Source organism: Chiloscyllium plagiosum, chromosome 13, assembly GCF_004010195.1.
Source record: "Chiloscyllium plagiosum isolate BGI_BamShark_2017 chromosome 13, ASM401019v2, whole genome shotgun sequence".
NCBI lineage: Eukaryota > Metazoa > Chordata > Chondrichthyes > Orectolobiformes > Hemiscylliidae > Chiloscyllium > Chiloscyllium plagiosum.
Genome location: NC_057722.1, coordinates 239,714 through 256,685, shown reverse-complemented (window position 1 = coordinate 256,685; position 16,972 = coordinate 239,714). Strand labels below are relative to the sequence as shown.

At 42.4% G+C, this 16,972-nt stretch overlaps 1 long non-coding RNA gene across 1 annotated transcript in view; it reads left to right on the top strand.

Moving 5' to 3' along the window:
• The first annotated feature begins 238 nt into the window (after positions 1 to 238).
• Positions 239 to 16,972, top strand: part of LOC122556261 — a 70,688-nt gene continuing 53,954 nt past the window's right edge. Inside the window, exons 1-3 of the long non-coding RNA XR_006313485.1 lie at positions 239 to 300; positions 4,488 to 4,498; positions 8,096 to 8,099. This is a non-coding gene — a long non-coding RNA (uncharacterized LOC122556261). The remainder of the gene's footprint in view (positions 301 to 4,487; positions 4,499 to 8,095; positions 8,100 to 16,972) is intronic.

The following is a 16,972-nucleotide window of genomic DNA, read 5'->3' as shown; positions in this document are numbered from 1 at the left end:
CTAAGAGCAGCTGGAACTGATTGGGGCCTAGACTGCTGCAGCCTGCCTTGATCTAGGATTCTTTGTTGCTGCTGGCCTGCAATTTTCCCTCAATGAGTTGTAGACTGTTTTAATAAAACTTGCTGTGCTGGGGAGAAGCTGCTGCTTGGGGCCTGGAACCTTATGTGCTGTATCCTGCTGAGGTTTTGCTGCTTCCACTGCTCTGAGAAACATGGTGGCCTGCACTTCTACTTGGCTGGTTCATGGATCCTGGACTTCTTTTCAGTTGGGGATTTCAGGCCTAGACACTAACAGCTTGGGGTGAGTAACTACATTTTGCAGTCTGGGGCCTAGAACTGTTTGGAGCCTGAGCCATTTCCTTATTGCTACTTTGTGACTGTGACCTATTTGCTACCAGTGACTATTGCCTCTGGGCATTGGGAAACTATTATGGGCTGGATGTCAGGTTGGGACATGCTGCCTGAGGTGACTGCACTGGCAGGGGAGGCCTAATGGGATTCTCCCAGTTTCCTTTACTGACTATTTGTGTGAGGGGAAGTGATGGTCCTGGTTTGGGGGAGGGGTGATGGTAACTACAGGACCACCAGAAACAACATCTGGAGTGGGGTCCACTTATTCCTATGTGGGGTGGTTATATCCTCTGTCCCTCACCACCTTTACCCATCCCTCTGTGTTACATCACCCCTGGTGGCCTTGTTGCCCTTATTTAACAAAACAGCTCAGGGTGAAATGTTATGCAGCCCCCCCCTGCGCCACTGCATCAATGATGTACGGGAAGGTGATGTTCATCCTGAAGACTGAGTGGGTGGTGAACTTTGACCTGGAGGAGGGGCTTACTGTCAGTGGGAATTTCTCCCCTGATGACCTGCCAGAGGTAGTTGTCCAAGGATCATTTTACTGAACATCCTGTCCTTTTCTCTAGCTGACCTTTTGCCTACCTCTGCCAGTTTGGTGAGGAGCGGTTGGGTATGGTTCTGCTACTGCTCAGTCTGAAGGAGGCTCCCCTGAGGCACCCTTCTCCAACGGGTGATAGGTTTTCATCTGCTGGCCTGGGAGGAGATCAATGAGGGCACTGACACGGTTGAGCTATTTACTGTGTGTTCTGGCTGGTGGAGGGTGTGTGGTGTCATGTCTGTACTGCAATGGGGTTACCTTGCTTATGGACACCAGTGAGGTGGGAGGGAGCACATCTGCAGGGTAGGAAAGCCTGGAGAAAAACTAAACATTTGGTGTGTGTGTATGGCCTCCCAGGAGCATTCTGGGTGATGCTGAAACCATCGAGTCCCAGCCTGGAGAGGGATCCTTGCAAAGGATAGTAGCATTCTGGGACAACCTGGGGTGGGGGCTGACTATGCACGGATCCTGGAGTATTGGGACTGGAGAGGTGTGACTTTCATGGCGCAGGGAATCCTGGCTGGTGAATTGGCACAGTTTGGAGACCACTTGTCTAGCGCACTGGACAGGACAGGGTGCAGATGCTGGTCACAAATCAGCTGGTGGCTGGCATATTGTGGTACCAGCTGCTCACTTTAGTCCCTCCTCCTGTCACCACCATCCAGTAAAAGGCTGTGTCACTGCTGAGATTCTGAGTCTCCTGCTTGAGGAGGGTGGTCAGTGCTGGTGTGCCTTTGCACCCAAGTAGTGACTTTTCGCCTTCAGACATTGTAGCAATACCTTTTATGTCAAGCCTCTTGCAAGGTGGTGAGTCCTGATGATGTATTTCTCCAGTCAGGTGCGTGGCCTCTGCTGCGACACGTCGTTCCTCTCATGGAACGGTCGATGTCTCAGGTAGTCTTCCAAGAGTTGCTTATCTTCTTTCTGGACGTGATCACAGTGCAGGACACGGACAGCTTGGGATGGAGGTCTCCCCCTGTGGGAGTAGCAGCTCTCATTAGGGAGCCACTGCTCAGGAACAGGTTCCTCCTCTAACATGGTTTGTGCAGGCCGAGGGAGGGAAGAGAACTCGGGATGCAGGGCTGACCAGAGTCAGGGGCGCACCGGGTGTCAGAGGAGCAGGCTGGATAATCCACCATCGGTCCACCCCTGATCGTCAAGGCAAACAGCCCAGCCCCCTCGCGTGCACTCCAGACAGCAGCTCAGGCATGCAGTGGAATTCCGGACAAACTGCCCCTTGTCCATCCAGACTGTTATTTTTGCCCCATGCCTCCAACTCTGCTGTGATGTGGTGCCCCACAATCTGAACCATCTCCGGGATAGCTTCCCAGTGCCTGTTTTGAATGGACTGGATATATTATTTATATGGGTTGATGCTGCACACTCTGCTGCTGCAGCACCTTTACCCAACACCTGGGCGTGCCTTGGCATAATGTTTTGCCCTTTAGCAGCGGAGATCGCTAGTGGAGAGCCCTCTCCGAAGGCATCCTCTCCTGTTACATCGGGGGTGGAGAATGCCACACCCTATGGTCCCCATATAACTAGTGACTGAGCAAGTTTACCAGGTGCTAGACCACGGGCACGTTCTATACCTGTCCCAGGAGTGTTTGATGGGGACAGAACAGAGGGGATTTATTTATTTAGTTATTTTGTTATCTAGTTTCTTTGATTTTGCTTGAGTTTATTTTTATTTTGGCCCCTTGTCGTTCCTGCTCAAAAGACTTTGGTGACTGAGTCAAGGGAGAGGCATTTTGTTTGTTTCTTCCCTCCAATTAGTAGGATCTTTAGCTTTGTTTAACAAAGTCAAGGCAGCTTTATGTTGTGTTTTGAAATAGCAGAGTGGATTTTGCTCTGTTGCACCTGATGCTGTCCTTTGTCCAGGGAGTGTCTGATGCGGGCAGGGTTCTGGAGGGAAGGTCTTTGGGTTTTTTTTTGTTTTACACCTTTTCATTTAAGAATGGAGGATTGTTTTACAGACTTGAGACCTGTGACCGATGGTGTTCCATAGGGATTGGTACACTTAACTTTTGTTTATCGTTTATGTAAATGCTTCGGATGAGAATAAAGGAGACATGGTTCCTAAGTTTGCAGATGACACTTAAATTGGTGATAGTGGACAGTGAAGAAGGTTATCTAAGATTACAAAGGGATCTTGATCAATTGGGTTAATGGGCCGAGGAGTGGCAGATGGAGTTTAATTTAGATAAATGCGAGGTATTGTGCCTTGGTAAGACAAGAAAGGCAGGACTTTTACACCTAATGGTAGGGCCCTAAGTAGTCTTGTAGAACAGAGAGAACTAGGGGTTCAAGTACAGAATTATTTGAAATTTACATCACACGTAGACAAGGTGGTTAAGGTGTTTGGTATGCAAACTTTCATTTCTCAGACATTTTTAAATAAGAGTTGGGATGTTGTGCTGAGATTGTGTACGGGATGTTGGTGAAGCCTGTTCTGGAATATTGTGCACAGATCTGGTTGTCCTGTTCTAAAAGGATATTAAATTGGAGAAAAATCAAAAAAAGATTTACCAGGATGTTGCTGCAAAGAGAGGATTTGAGTTAGGGATAAGCTGGGACTTTTTCTACTGGAATATAGAAGGTTGAGGGATGACTTTTTATAGAAGTTTAAAAATCATCAGGGGCATAGATAAGGTGAGTAGCAGAGGTCTTTTTCCCTAGAGTGGGGAGATCAAAACTAGGGGGCATGTTGTTAAGGTGAGAGGAGAAAATTTTAAAAATAACTTTTTTATATATATATAATACTTTGCTAAATCTAAGACTCTGCCTAAACTAATACTTTGCTAAAATTCTAAATAGACAGCTTGGCTTTGCTGCATTATGCGAGCTGACAGCTTGGCCTTGCAAGACTTGCAAAACAGCAAGTCATGCAAAAACAGTCAAATTCAGCCAGAGTCAGGGAAAATCTAAACTTATCAATAGCCGAATGTTCCTAGTTCTTGACCTTGAGATGTGATAAGAGTAAGCGAAGTTTAGTATAAAGGGAATATGTGAAAGCTATTCAGCCACCCCTTACATGCAGCATCTTGCCAAGCCAATGTATTGGGTCAGCTCTGCAGAGTTTTCAAAATAAACTTTTTCTTTGCTCTTGCTAGCATTTGAGCCGAGTCAGTTTAATTTCCACAACAAAGTACAGTTACATTTAGATATTTGGATAATTACATGAATAGGGAATGTTTGGAGGGATATGTAGCCAAGTGTGACTAATTTAGTTTGAGAACAGGGTTGGCTTGAACTGACGGGCTTGTTTCCATGCTTTGATTCAGAAAAAGTAGTTGTTGTTTCCTTTATCTCCTGTATCTGGTGAATGTTTTCATTTTGTCTCTTATGTGCTATTTCAGTAGTGAATTAATCACTTTATATAATAATTTGGTAGAACAGGCCTTCAGCCTTTCTTCAAAATGAGGCTTGAAGCTTCTGTTTTAAACTGCTTGTTGAAGCTTCCCATCTTCACTGATCAGGGCAATTTGCAAGAATACCAATTCAAGGGATAGCCAACATTGCTTCAAAGTAACTACACTCATTACTATGGCTCTGGCTCAGCCAGTTTTGAACACAATCCCTAGGCTGAGGAGATCTGATCATTGTTTATTTTTTGGGGGGTTATCCCCTACATTTACCATTGCACAGCAGTAGTGCTTATTTAACCAACATTTCTACTGCATGCGAAAAGTGTGATTGATTAACAAGTGGGCTTTTAATTGATAGGGCCCATTGTTACAGAAAACACCAACTAATGATGATTGACATGTATTGACTATGACTTTTATTAGCAATTACTTAAACTTTATCAAATAAAATGAAGTAATAGTTCAATAAATGAGGACAGCAAATATGGTAGGGTAAATGGTGTGCTGCAAAATTTGGAGTACTTTGGCAATTCTAGACCACCCTATTTATGATGAATAACTAGATCTCAATGAACTTTGAGTTGCTGGGTTAAAGTATGAGTACATCATAAGATGCAGTTACACACTTTTTTAAGTAGAGATTTGGAGTTGGTATTAATAGCTGTCTCTGCTGCTTGGCATCTTATTATGACCATTTTAAAAGATTGCTCACTTAAATGATCAATTTTTCTTTCTACAATGCATGCTCCCTGTTGTGGTAAGCTTGTTGAAATTTGCTCAATGCCTCCCCAACTGACTGAGTAATCAAAATACCCAACTACCATGTGGATAGGTTGGACAAGATTGATACTATGGCTTTAAGAGGTGTATTTTGTCCTGAGTTTTTATTTTGAAAGAGGTTTTAAAGTATGTGCTGAAGCTGCTCGGTTCTTTTGTCTGTGTTTTTAACAAAAGGGGTTGTAAAAGGCAGAGGTTCTGATTTTTTCTGGGTTTAGGCTACTGTGATTCTGGCTAACATAAACAGAGGAACTCGATTATCCGGCAAGACGTCAATGTCCCGATGCGATCCTGTATTCGATTATCCGGAATTCAATTAACCGAATGAAATATTCCCTGCCCGTGTCCTTTGGATCATCGAAGTTCCTCTGTACTGCCTAAGGCAACAATCGGGTAAAAGGCTTTTGGGGTTTTTAAAACTCTTGTACAATGAAAGGGGAGTAAATGAAGACTGCAGATGCTGGAGATCAGGGTCGAAGAATGTGGTGCTGGAAAAGCACAGCTGGTCAGGCAGCATCCAAGGAGCATGAGAGTTGACATTTCCATCATATTCCTGATGAGCTTATTGCTTGAAGTGTTGACTGTCCTGTTGGATGCTGCCTGACCCAATGAAACGGGAGTGGCCAGTTCTCCCAGTTCAAGGATTTTTGTAGTTTGGTTTAGTTTTAGCTGGGAACCCTGAGAAGCTGCTAGGAAGAGAGAGGTTCCATCTTTCAGCCAATGATCCCTGGCTGATCCTCTCTGCAATCTCTCTCACTCTCTCCTGTAAGAACCTGTGTTTGAATTTACCTTTTTGCCAGGGGATGTGTTTATGGGATGTTGCAGGAACAGCTCTTTAAGTTGCAGGGGATATTATGTCAGTCAGGTTTTTAAATAGTTGTTATTCTAAATATTGACATCACACAATCACATCCTTTTGTGCAATGCATGGCTGGATTAAATGGAGAGTTTCCTTCCTACTTCCAATTTGCTCCAGTTTAGATCGGATTGCTTGATGCAAAATGCAGGCTTAATGTCAAGCACAGTGCTCTCTCCTCACCTGCTGGAATATTCAGCAGTTTTGCCCATATTGGACCTAGATTTTAATGATGGCAGGAGCGGAGTGGCCTGAGTGTCAGTGAGCAGGTTATACCTCTGTCATCTTCCATCACGTTTTCTTCTGGTGACTGCATGTAGACTATTGGGGCAGTTGCATTTGGCTGCTTTTTATGGACAGGATGCCCTTATTTGGGTTTGCAGTAGTTTGCACTGCTGTTCTACATTGTCAGCTAGCTGTTGGTGTCATAGCTTATCAAGCCAAACTGTTCCAGTGCAACTATGATAACTGGATCCTCCCACTCAAGTTTCTCTCCTGGCACCAGGCAGGTGTCTAGACTCTCGCTCTCAGGTACAGAGAGCTAAATCTATTCCCCAAATTAACTGTCTCCACCAATACTACATTCCACAGACTGTGTATTGTGGTCAGTTCACTCATTCAGCTACAGTCACGTTCATGTCCATACAAAACCTCTAATCTGTCAGACAATTACAAAGATCGAGTTTCCACCACTTCCACCCTCTTGATTCCCATATTTGCTTCATTATCTGTTACACTTTCTTGTCCCTGACTAAGTCAGAAGTTGTTAGTCTCAGGGTTGTGACTGTTGTCTAGAACACTGTTTTGCAGGTTCACAGTGTTTTAATTTATCAATTATTTCACTAATTAACTTTTAATTAATATCTCCAGTTCTGCCTGAGCTATATTCTTATTACTTCAATTTATTTTCTAATCATTCAATTGAAATTCCTTCACTTAGAGCAGACAACTTTGAAATACTCACTAATCAATTACTTATCTGCACGTGGCTTGGTTCTCACTGAGCTTTTGACTTTTTACTGTTCCCATTCTCTCAAGTCCCAGAATATGCCAGTATTGGTGTTCCTGCATGCTGTTTCCTTGTTTTAAATACAATAACTCTACTCATTTCAATTCCAATTGAATATGTTACACCCTACAGGTAATGAATCATGCTCTTTGAAAAAGGTTGGGATCAATATAGATGCAAAGCATTGGGAGAACTTAACAGAAATTCACTTTCCATTTCCAAGCAGCTCGTGTCTCTCTTCCCAAGGAAGCAGCGCACAATGAGATACAAACTCTTCCTGCTAAACACTGCAGCCTTATTTGTACTCCAGAATGTAGTTAATATTATAGACTGTCCAATGTAAATGTGTTCATCTGAAATCACTGCTAACAGATTGCTTTGTTTGTCAATATTGTGACATCTCTTCAGTTTTTTTTAGTCAATTAGTTTAGCAATTCGTCCTGAACTAAGTGGTTAAAGATTTGAGGGTTTTTCAGTAAAACAGTTGAAAGTCATAACTTTTCATTGGCTCAGTGATTAGCACTGCTGCCTCAGTGCCAGGGACCCATGTTCAATTCCAGCTTCAGGCGACTGTGCAAACTCCACACATTCTCCCTGTGTCTGCGTGGGTTTCCTCCCACAATCCAAAGATGTGCAGGTCATGCTAAATTGCCCATAGTGTTAGGTGCATTAATCGAGGTAAATATAAGGTAAGGGAATGGGTCTGGTTGGGTTACTCTTCGGAGGGTCGGTGCGGACTTGCTGAGCCAAAGGGCCTGTTTCCACACTGTAGGGAATCTAATCTAATCTTGATGTCTAATTGTATTTTCTGTGCTTCACATTAATCTAATATCTTTAGAAGTCTTCACCCTCTGGTGACTGTTTGCAGATTCTCCCTGTGTCTCCATGGGTTTCTGCCAGGTGCTCTAGTTTCTCCCATAGTCAAAGATATGCAGGTTAGGTGGGGTAGATTTGTGTGGGTTAGGTGGATTAAACATGGTAAATGCAGGATATTGAGTCGGGGTGTGGATCCGGGCAAGATGCTCTCCAGACGAAGGGTCACTGGGCCTGAAATGTTAACTCTGATTTCTTGCCACAGATGCTGCCAGACCTGTTGAGCTTTTGCAGCAGTTTGTTTTTGGTCTTCAGGAGATTGGGTGTAGACTTGATGGGCCAAATGGCCTTGATCTGCACTGTTGGATTCTATGAAAGTATGGTTTGGATGTACCACATTACTAATACATAAGACAACAGTGAACGAAATGGTAATTAGATTACTTACAGTGTGGAAACAGGCCCTTCGGCCCAACAAGTCCACACCGGCCCAACGAAGCGCAACCCACCCATACCCCTGCATTTACCCCTTACCTAACACTACGGGCAATTTAGCGTGGCCAAGCGTAACCTCCACATCTTTTGGACTGTGGGAGAAAACCGGAGCACCTGGAGGAAACCCACGCCGACATGGGGAGAACATGCAAACTCCACAGTCAGACGCCTGAGGTGGGAATTGAACCCGGGTCTCTGGCACTGAGGCAGCAGTGCTAACCACTGTACCACCCATAAAATTGATCCAAATATTGATCCAAATCAGGATCGTGAGTGGCTTGGAGGGGAACGTGTAATGATAGTGCTTCTATGTATCTGCTCCTTATGCCCTTCTGGATGGTAGTGTTCATGGGTTTGAAAGGTGTTGCTGCAGTGCATCCTATCGATATGGGAAGCACTGTTGCTACTATGCACCCATGAGAGAGGGAGTGAATGTTTCAAATGAGATGTGTTATTGGAGCTGTACACATCCAGGCAAGTGGGGAATATGCCATCATACTCCTGACTTTTACCTCGTAGATGGTGGATAGGCTTTAGAGAGTCGGGAGTTTAGACTACTGGTGCTGGAAAAGCAGAAGCAGGTCAGGCAGCATCCGAGGAGCAGGAAAATCAATGTTTTAGGCAAAAACCCTTCATCAGGGATGGAGAGTCGGGAGGTGAGTTACTCAGTGCAGAATTCCCAGATTCTGACCTGTCTTTATATCCATGTATTTGTGATCATTCAAGTAATTTTTTTGATCATCTCTGAATTGGAAACATAAACTAGGGAATAAATCCATCCATTAAGTTGATTACTGGTATAGTTCAAGCCCAATTTAGCCTAATTACCTTAATAACCAAAATGAAATCTAAGTGAAATGTCTATGAAAATCTATCCAACTCGAGGCAATTTTAATTTTGATTCCAACTTTTGTAACTTCACTGGATATTTTTCTGTCTTGCAACCATTCTGTTTCATTGACTAAACCAGCATTCGTTTCTAGCAAAGAAGTTGTTGTCAGGTCTATAGTAAGACCAGAAGGCAGCCAGCACCAATTTCCATTGAGAGGGATGTTTGTACAGAAATGAGTGTACAATAAGACTAGTATAGAGCTTTATTAAGTGTCGCATACCTTTTATGAGGACATCCTAGAGTTTGCTTTTAGATTTGATCACATTGATTCATTCAAATATTTCTAAATGGAGCCTGGAACCCCCTCAGCATTGCACTCATTTACATCTGTGGGGATTCGGTGAAGGGATGCCCCCTTGTTCTACTGCATTGACATATGCCAATATAATTGCAAACACATCAGGCATTGCAAAGCAGTGTTTTATTTCATCATTTCAGCATATTCTGCAGATAGGCACATTAAGATGTGTTCTATGCTTGTTATTTTCTGAACATTTGAGCATCTGATAAAATGGATCAAAAATCAAGAATTGGACACTGAAGATTGTACATTTCTCCACAGCCATGATTCTATTGCCTACATCAGACTCCGGCTGGTTGCTGGTGAGTTTGAAATCACTGGGAGCCCCAGTTGCTTTGTCAATGTGCACCCCCACATGCATGCTATAGGTTGGAGCTATGGATGCTGAAGGTAGAGATTCTTTGTCCATCACAAGGCTGAGCGGGAAAATGTCCTGGTCTTACTGAGTGCCAGTGGCAGCTATAGAAAGGTTGGCAGGTTGTTATTCAACTCACTTGGTCTCGTTATGAAGAAGGGCTGAAGAAGCTCTGAAGAAGCTCTGAAGAAGGGCTGAAGAAGCTCTGAAGAAGGGCTGAAGAAGCCCTGAAGAAGGGTTTATGCCCAAAACGTCGATTCTCCTGTTCCTTGGATGCTGCCTGACCTGCGCTTTTCCAGCAACACATTTTCAGCTCTGACCTCCAGCATCTGCAGCCCTCACTTTCTCTCATTATGAACCCACCTCATAGCTTGGTTAACTGCTCCCCCAATTCAAGGTGCCCAGCTTCCCCCCCCCCCCTCTTCCAAGTGATGGCTTTCTGAGCCTGACTTGCCACTACAGATGCAAAAGAAGACCATAGAAGGAAGGTGGTGGTTCAGTATTGGTGCTGCTTATACAAGACAGGAAACAAATTCACTGACAGCTTCATCTAACACAGACTGACACATTTCTTAAGATCACAGAAACACAAAGAACTGCTGAAGGCAACTATTTCAGTTGGAAATGTGCACATTCGATCAATATTCCTGACTCTTTCTTCTCCTGTCAAACCCTTGGAGGATAGAAACACGTCCAAACTATTCAAAGAAGGATTTGTAAAATTGCTGTGGACTGCAGTCGGGAATCAGATAGCAGCAAAATTTAGGAATCAATCAATTAATGTCATCTTTATTCCACAAAAGATAGTGGACTGACGTATTTGAGAAATTGGACTGTGTCAATAAAGCAATAAGAGATTTTTGAAATGTAGACATTGTATCTTTCTCGGCAAGCTCAGCAGCCAAGGTTGTGCACAGCAAGATTTCACAAAAAGGCATCTTGGGCCTTGGCTTCAAGTTTTGGATTTAACAATGTAAATCTGGCTTCTGCAGCCACAAAACTACAATCCTATTGTATTGAATTGCGATGTCAACCTTGATTTTGTGGAAAGTAGTGAGGAACGGGACTTGTATTCATGATTTACTGCCTTCAAATTAAAAATTTGAACACTGAACCCGTTGGAACTACATGTGAGATGTAAATAATGCAGAAGAAAGAAAATTAATGGAAATGAACCAACTGTAGCCAACTAACTGGGTTAAGGACATTTGCTACTTGATAAACATGTTAGATACCACATAGAAACCCTGAGCTATTTCAAGCGAATAAAATCTCAATAAATTCAGTTTAATCATTTGCCAACTCACAGTGACAAAAACAATTAGCTCCACACTACTATTGATGCAGGTTTAAATAAGACAGAGAAAGGAAAATCGTTTCCATTAGTGCACAAGGATTTGGGGAGACCAGTTTTAAGGTTTTGACATGAGCTTGTTGGGAATTCGTGAGAGGGACAGGCTATAAAGATATCATACAGCGTGGAAACAGACCGTTTGGCCCAACTTGGCCAAAGTGGGTACTGCAGATGCTGGAGATTAGAGTCAAGATTACAGCGGTGCTGGAAAAGCATAGCAGACAGGCAGCATCCGAGGAGCAGGAAAATTGATGTTTGGGCAAAAGCCTTTCATCAGGAATTTGGCCCAACTTGTCCATTCTGATCAGCTTTCCTAAACTTAACCAGTCCCATTTGCCTGAGTTTGGCTTATATCCCTCTAAACCTCTTCTATCCATATATCTGTCAATGTTTTTTTAAATATATCTGTATCTCTCATGTCCTCTGGCAGCTTGTTCCATATATACGCCACCTTCTGTGTGATAAGGTTACCTCTCCGGTCCCTTTTAAATCTTTCCCCTCGCACCTTAAGTCTATGACCTCCAGTTTTCGACTCCCCTATGCTGGGGAAAAGTCGTTGGCTATTCACCTTATCTGTACCCGTTGTTATTTTATAAACCTCTGTAAGGTCACCACTCAGTCTCTTACCCTCCAGGGGAAAAAGTCCCGCCCTTTCCTTAAAACTCCTCAGTAATATCCTTGTCAATTTTTTTTCACCCTTCCTTCCCAGTTTAATAACACCTTCTAGCAGGGCAACTATGTGGCAGAACGTTTTAATGCAGTGAATTGTAAGGACTTGAGTCACTACATATTGATAAGGTGGAGGCAGGGAGAGAGAATTATTTCAAAGGAAACTAGATGGCCACTTGAAGGCAATAAACCTGCAGGGTTCAGAAATAGAGCAGAAGATTGCGACTGAGAGAGCTGCTTGAAAGGGACTAGCTTGAATTTGATAGGCCAAATGGATTCCCTCAGTGCCATCCCAATTTTGTGATGAAAAACCAATGTGATATGCACAATTTTCCATTCATAGTGGGCAGATTGTGAACAAAAGCACTTCAGGAGATGGATTGAGAATAACAGTGAGAAGGATGGAATAGAAAACAGAACAGAGAAAAGTACAGCACAGAACAGGCCCTTTGGCCCACAAAGTTATGCTGAGGTTTAATCCCAATGTCAAATGTATTAACTTAACCTATGCACCCCTCAACTCACTGCTATCCATCAGGTCTCCTCTCTTCCTCCTTCTCTCCAGAGAGAAAAGTTCAAGCTTATTCAACCTTTCTTCATACGGCAAGCCCACCAATCCAGGCAGCATCCTGGTAAACCTTCTTTGCACCCTCTCCAAAGCTTCTGCATCTTTCCTATAGCGACCAGAACTGGACACAATATTCCAACTGCGGACTCACCAGGGACTTGCAGAACTACAGCAAAACCTCGCAGCTCTTAAGCTTGATCCCTCTGTTAATGAAAGCCAAAATCACCATATGCTTTCTTAACAACCCTATCCACTTGGGTGGCAACTTTGAGGGATCTATGTACTTGCACACCCAGATCCCTCTGTTCCTCTACACTGCCAAGAATCCTGTCTTTAATCCTATATTCAGCATTTGAGTTCGACCTTCCAAAATGCATTACTTCGCATTTATCCAAACTAGAAGGTAGAGAGACAATGGGGAATAATAAAGAGATTGAGATGATATGGTCCGTCAATGTTTTCATTGAGATGCTTGCAGCATCCTGGAAAGAATAAGTATCTGGAAGTCCATCTTATCGATTTGGAACTTAGGAAAAATATATAGGAATGGCACTGCAGTAACTGGTTGTGTGCAACAAACTACATTTTACAGAAAAGATTAGTATTCTCTGTATCTTAAGCAGTAGCATTCTTACATCCGAGCCAATAGATTATGGCTACAGTCCAGAGCATGAAGATTAAGCTGGCATTATACTGTTACAAAAGGGAGCGCTGCACAGTTGGAGGTAAAGGCTTTACGATGAGATGATGAACCTGTCCACACTCTTTGGAGTACATTGAGGAAGAGTTTGTGAAGTAGCAAGTGGTTGAGCTTTCTGCAATAAATATTTATCCAGCATCTCCTTCCTGAGGAGCAGTGTGCAGCATGTCATGCTGTGTTTCAGATTAGTTCTAAATGGATCCCTCAAGGACTTGAACATCAACACCAACCCATTTTGTTTCAGCCAAATTGAGACAAAAGCCAATGTTCTATTTTTCTTATTTTTATTCTGTAAATATTCACCAGATTAGAGTAATTTCTGCACATACTATGACTTGCTAATTAGCATCAGTATTCTGTATATAATAGTATGCCGGCACACCTATCACTCAAACTTGAACAGATAGGGTCCGATATGTTTGGGGTAGGGTAAAGAGAGCTTTACTTTCTTTAAACAATGCTGAAACTGCTGTGTAAGTTTTTGGTGTAACAGTGTTGAGAAAGCTTAATGTTGTACATACCTGGTGATTGATCAGACACTTTCATTTGCTGTTAATGGTACATTCCCATGCTGTGAGAAAACAGATTATGTACACATAGTCAGTGAGTAAAAGGCAATGATTAACTCTATCCTGGTACTGCCTGAGCCATACTCAGTCTCTGAATCTGTCAATGGTGACATCATCGATGATGCAGTTGGTAATGTTGCCAGTATGAGAAAGAAATGATCCCCTGGTATAATTGACTCAGTAGTCCACAATTAACTATTGAACATGAACCCTTTATAATGACTCTGCCAGAGGGAGGTATTATAAACACTGCTTCTGATTATACAGAAGCTCATACAGCAATCTGGGCACAGGGCACCCTCTCACAACTGTTGTGGTTCTACTGACTTTACCTCTGGCAAGGGACTTTTATTCGGTCCAACTTATCTTCAATTGGATGCTATTTTATAGTCATCGTAAGAACTTAGTTTGTATGATAACCTATATCTTCAGTCTTAAAATAAAGTGCCACGACTGCCAGGGGCTTTCAGATGACGAAAGGTGTCTTTTGAATAAAAATACCTACTCAATATATTACAACAGAGGCAACTGCTTTGAGTTAGCCATTTCAGTACATTGAATTCCTCATTTAAGAATTTCAGCGAATTATTATTTTTTTCCTTTTAGGTCTTGTGGGTTTTAAAACCTTTGACAATGTATTTTATCTTTATTGAGAATTACAACATTGTAGAATTAAGGATAAATAGTCACCTCAAGTATTGCAACAAATCTGCTGAGGAGCAGATGTTCACTAATAAATCCACCTAAAAATAAACAATGTGTTCAAATCCAATTCTCGATAAACAGGGTATATAAACAAATATCAAACAAATATTTTACTCACAATCCAAGTATAAGTTGTAGTTTTTGTTTTGTTGACTTAGTCCTAACAACAATTCTCTTCAAGAGAATCAAAGCAAAATCCTGCAGAGGCTGGAAATCTGTAACAAACAGAATTCTGGAGAAACTGATGATTAGCTGCATCAATTGTTTTAAGGAAAGTTCTATGTCACTTTGAGAAAAAAAAATGATGTGGAGGTGCCAGTATGAACTGGGGAGGACAAAATCAGAAATCTCACAACACCAGGTGATAGTCCAACAGGTTTATTTGAAATCTCAAGCTCTGAGTGCTGCTCCTTTGTCAGGTGATGACTTTGGAAAACAACTCCCTTTGATCAGTAAAGGAGCATTCTTGAAGAGTCAAATTACTGTATGTCCATGTATGTTTATTTTTAAACAACTTATCTCCAGGCTGTGCAATGTTGCTTATCAACTGGCCTCTGAGCAAGGATTCAAATTCTGCATTATTTTAAATTTTTAAGATTAATTTCTAAAATTAATTCTAGCACATCAAGTTTGTCATTAATTGGGTTATTTCCTTCACATTATTACAATTAATTAAAAATGTTTAAACTTAACTCTCTAAGCACAATTGTAAGATCACCCTGACTTGAGGTCAGCAGGCAGATCATGCGACAGACCGAATCAAGCAATATAGTGATTAAAATTTGTCACATTGCCAAAGCAAAAAGTTACTGTGACTTTTGCAATAAATGTTTCTGATTGTTTGTGATCCAGCAACATGTCTTTGACCACTAGGAGAAGGAGGAGAAAGTGAGGTCTGCAGATGCTGGAGATCAGAGCTGAAAATGTGTTGCTGGAACGGAAGAAGATTGCAGGTTAGGAAGGCGGTGCTGAGTTCAAGGGATTTGACTGAGACAAGGTGGGGGGAGGGGAAATGAGGAAACTGGTGAAATCCGAGTTCATCCCCTGTGGTTGGAGGGTTCCTAGGCGGAAGATGAGGCGCTCCTCCTCCACTAGAAGGAGCCAGTTATAAATGGAAAAACAAACATCCAAACTCATTAAAAGTGGTTTAGTTCCATAAAGCTATAAAACAGAAAGCTACAAAGAGTGAATATGTAGGTGTGAATTTCTAATCACAGGAGGGAAAGAGCCCCTGTTTGGATGAAGCTAAAAAACAAATACACAATAAAAAATCTTTTTAATATGTGTAATTTTCAGTGAGTAAAATTTGTAAGTGGTGAATTGTTTGTTTGCCAATTTTGTTTTATTTTATTTGCACCATGTTAACTTTAGAAAGCAATTAGCATTTTTAAAAAAGATTACAGTACAGAAAGGCGCCATTCTGCGTGTGCTGGCTAAATAAACTAGCTGCCTGTTCTAATCCCACCTTCCAGCACCTGCTCTGTAAACTCGAAGGTTACAGTCCTTCAGGTGCAGATCTAAGCTTTGTAAACATTTTGAGAATTTCTGCCTCAACCACCAAACTGGGCAGTGAATTCCCAATGCTCATCACTCTGAGAGTGCATATGATTTTCCTCATGTCCCCTTCAAATCCTTTTCCCAATCATTAAAAACTTGTGCCCGTGGTAATTGGCCCTTCGGTAATCACCTGAAACAGAAATGTGTTCGTAACGCAGGATAAACCCATTAACAAAGACTGAAAGATTGCAAAAGGTTAGGAAACATTCCCATGCTTATCAAGATATTGACAGGAAAAATCTCATTAAGAAAATCTCAAAAGCATCTGCTTTCAAGGGTTTATCACTGTGGTCAGGGAAGTGGGGATCCTTGTAACAGTGTGAAGATTATACATGAAATGTTTGTGTGTGTTGAAACAATTCAGATGGAGAATCTCTGAGGTGCAACATCACCTTTTTGAGTACTCACAGAGCTAACTAACCAATAAGTAATGGAGCCCTGATCACCACCGGTTTTGAGCACACTTGCAGCCTGCTTTTCTCATGGAATGTGGGCAACACTGGCTAGATTTTATTGCCCAAAGGGCAGTTAAGAGTCAACCACATTGCTGTGGGGTCTGGGAGTCAAATTGGGCTAGACCAGGTTAAGGACAGCAGATTTTCTTCCTTAAAGGGTATCAGTGAAACAGATGAGACCATTTACAGTAATTAGGCTTTTAATTCCAGACTTTTATTGGGATTTTAATCCCACCATCTGCCATGGCAGGATTCAAAGCCAGGTCCCTAGAACATCACTTGTGTTTTTAGATTAATAGCTGGAAATGTGTTCCTGGAAAAGCGCAGCAGGTCAGGCAGCATCCAGGGAACAGGAGAATCGACGTTTCGGGCATAAGCCCTTCTTCAGGAATGGGGAAAGTTTGTCCAGCAGGCTAAGATAAAAGGTAGGGAGGAGGGACTTGGGAGAGGGGCGTCGGAAATGTGATAGGTGGAAAGAGGTGAGGGTGATAGGGATAGATCAGACTGGGGTGGGGGCGGAGAGGTCGGGAAGAAGATCTGAGGTTAGGAAGGTTAGGAATTTTAGTATGGCCAATTCACCTGACCTGCACATCTTTGGACTGTGGGAGGAAACCGGAGCACCCGGAGGAAACCCA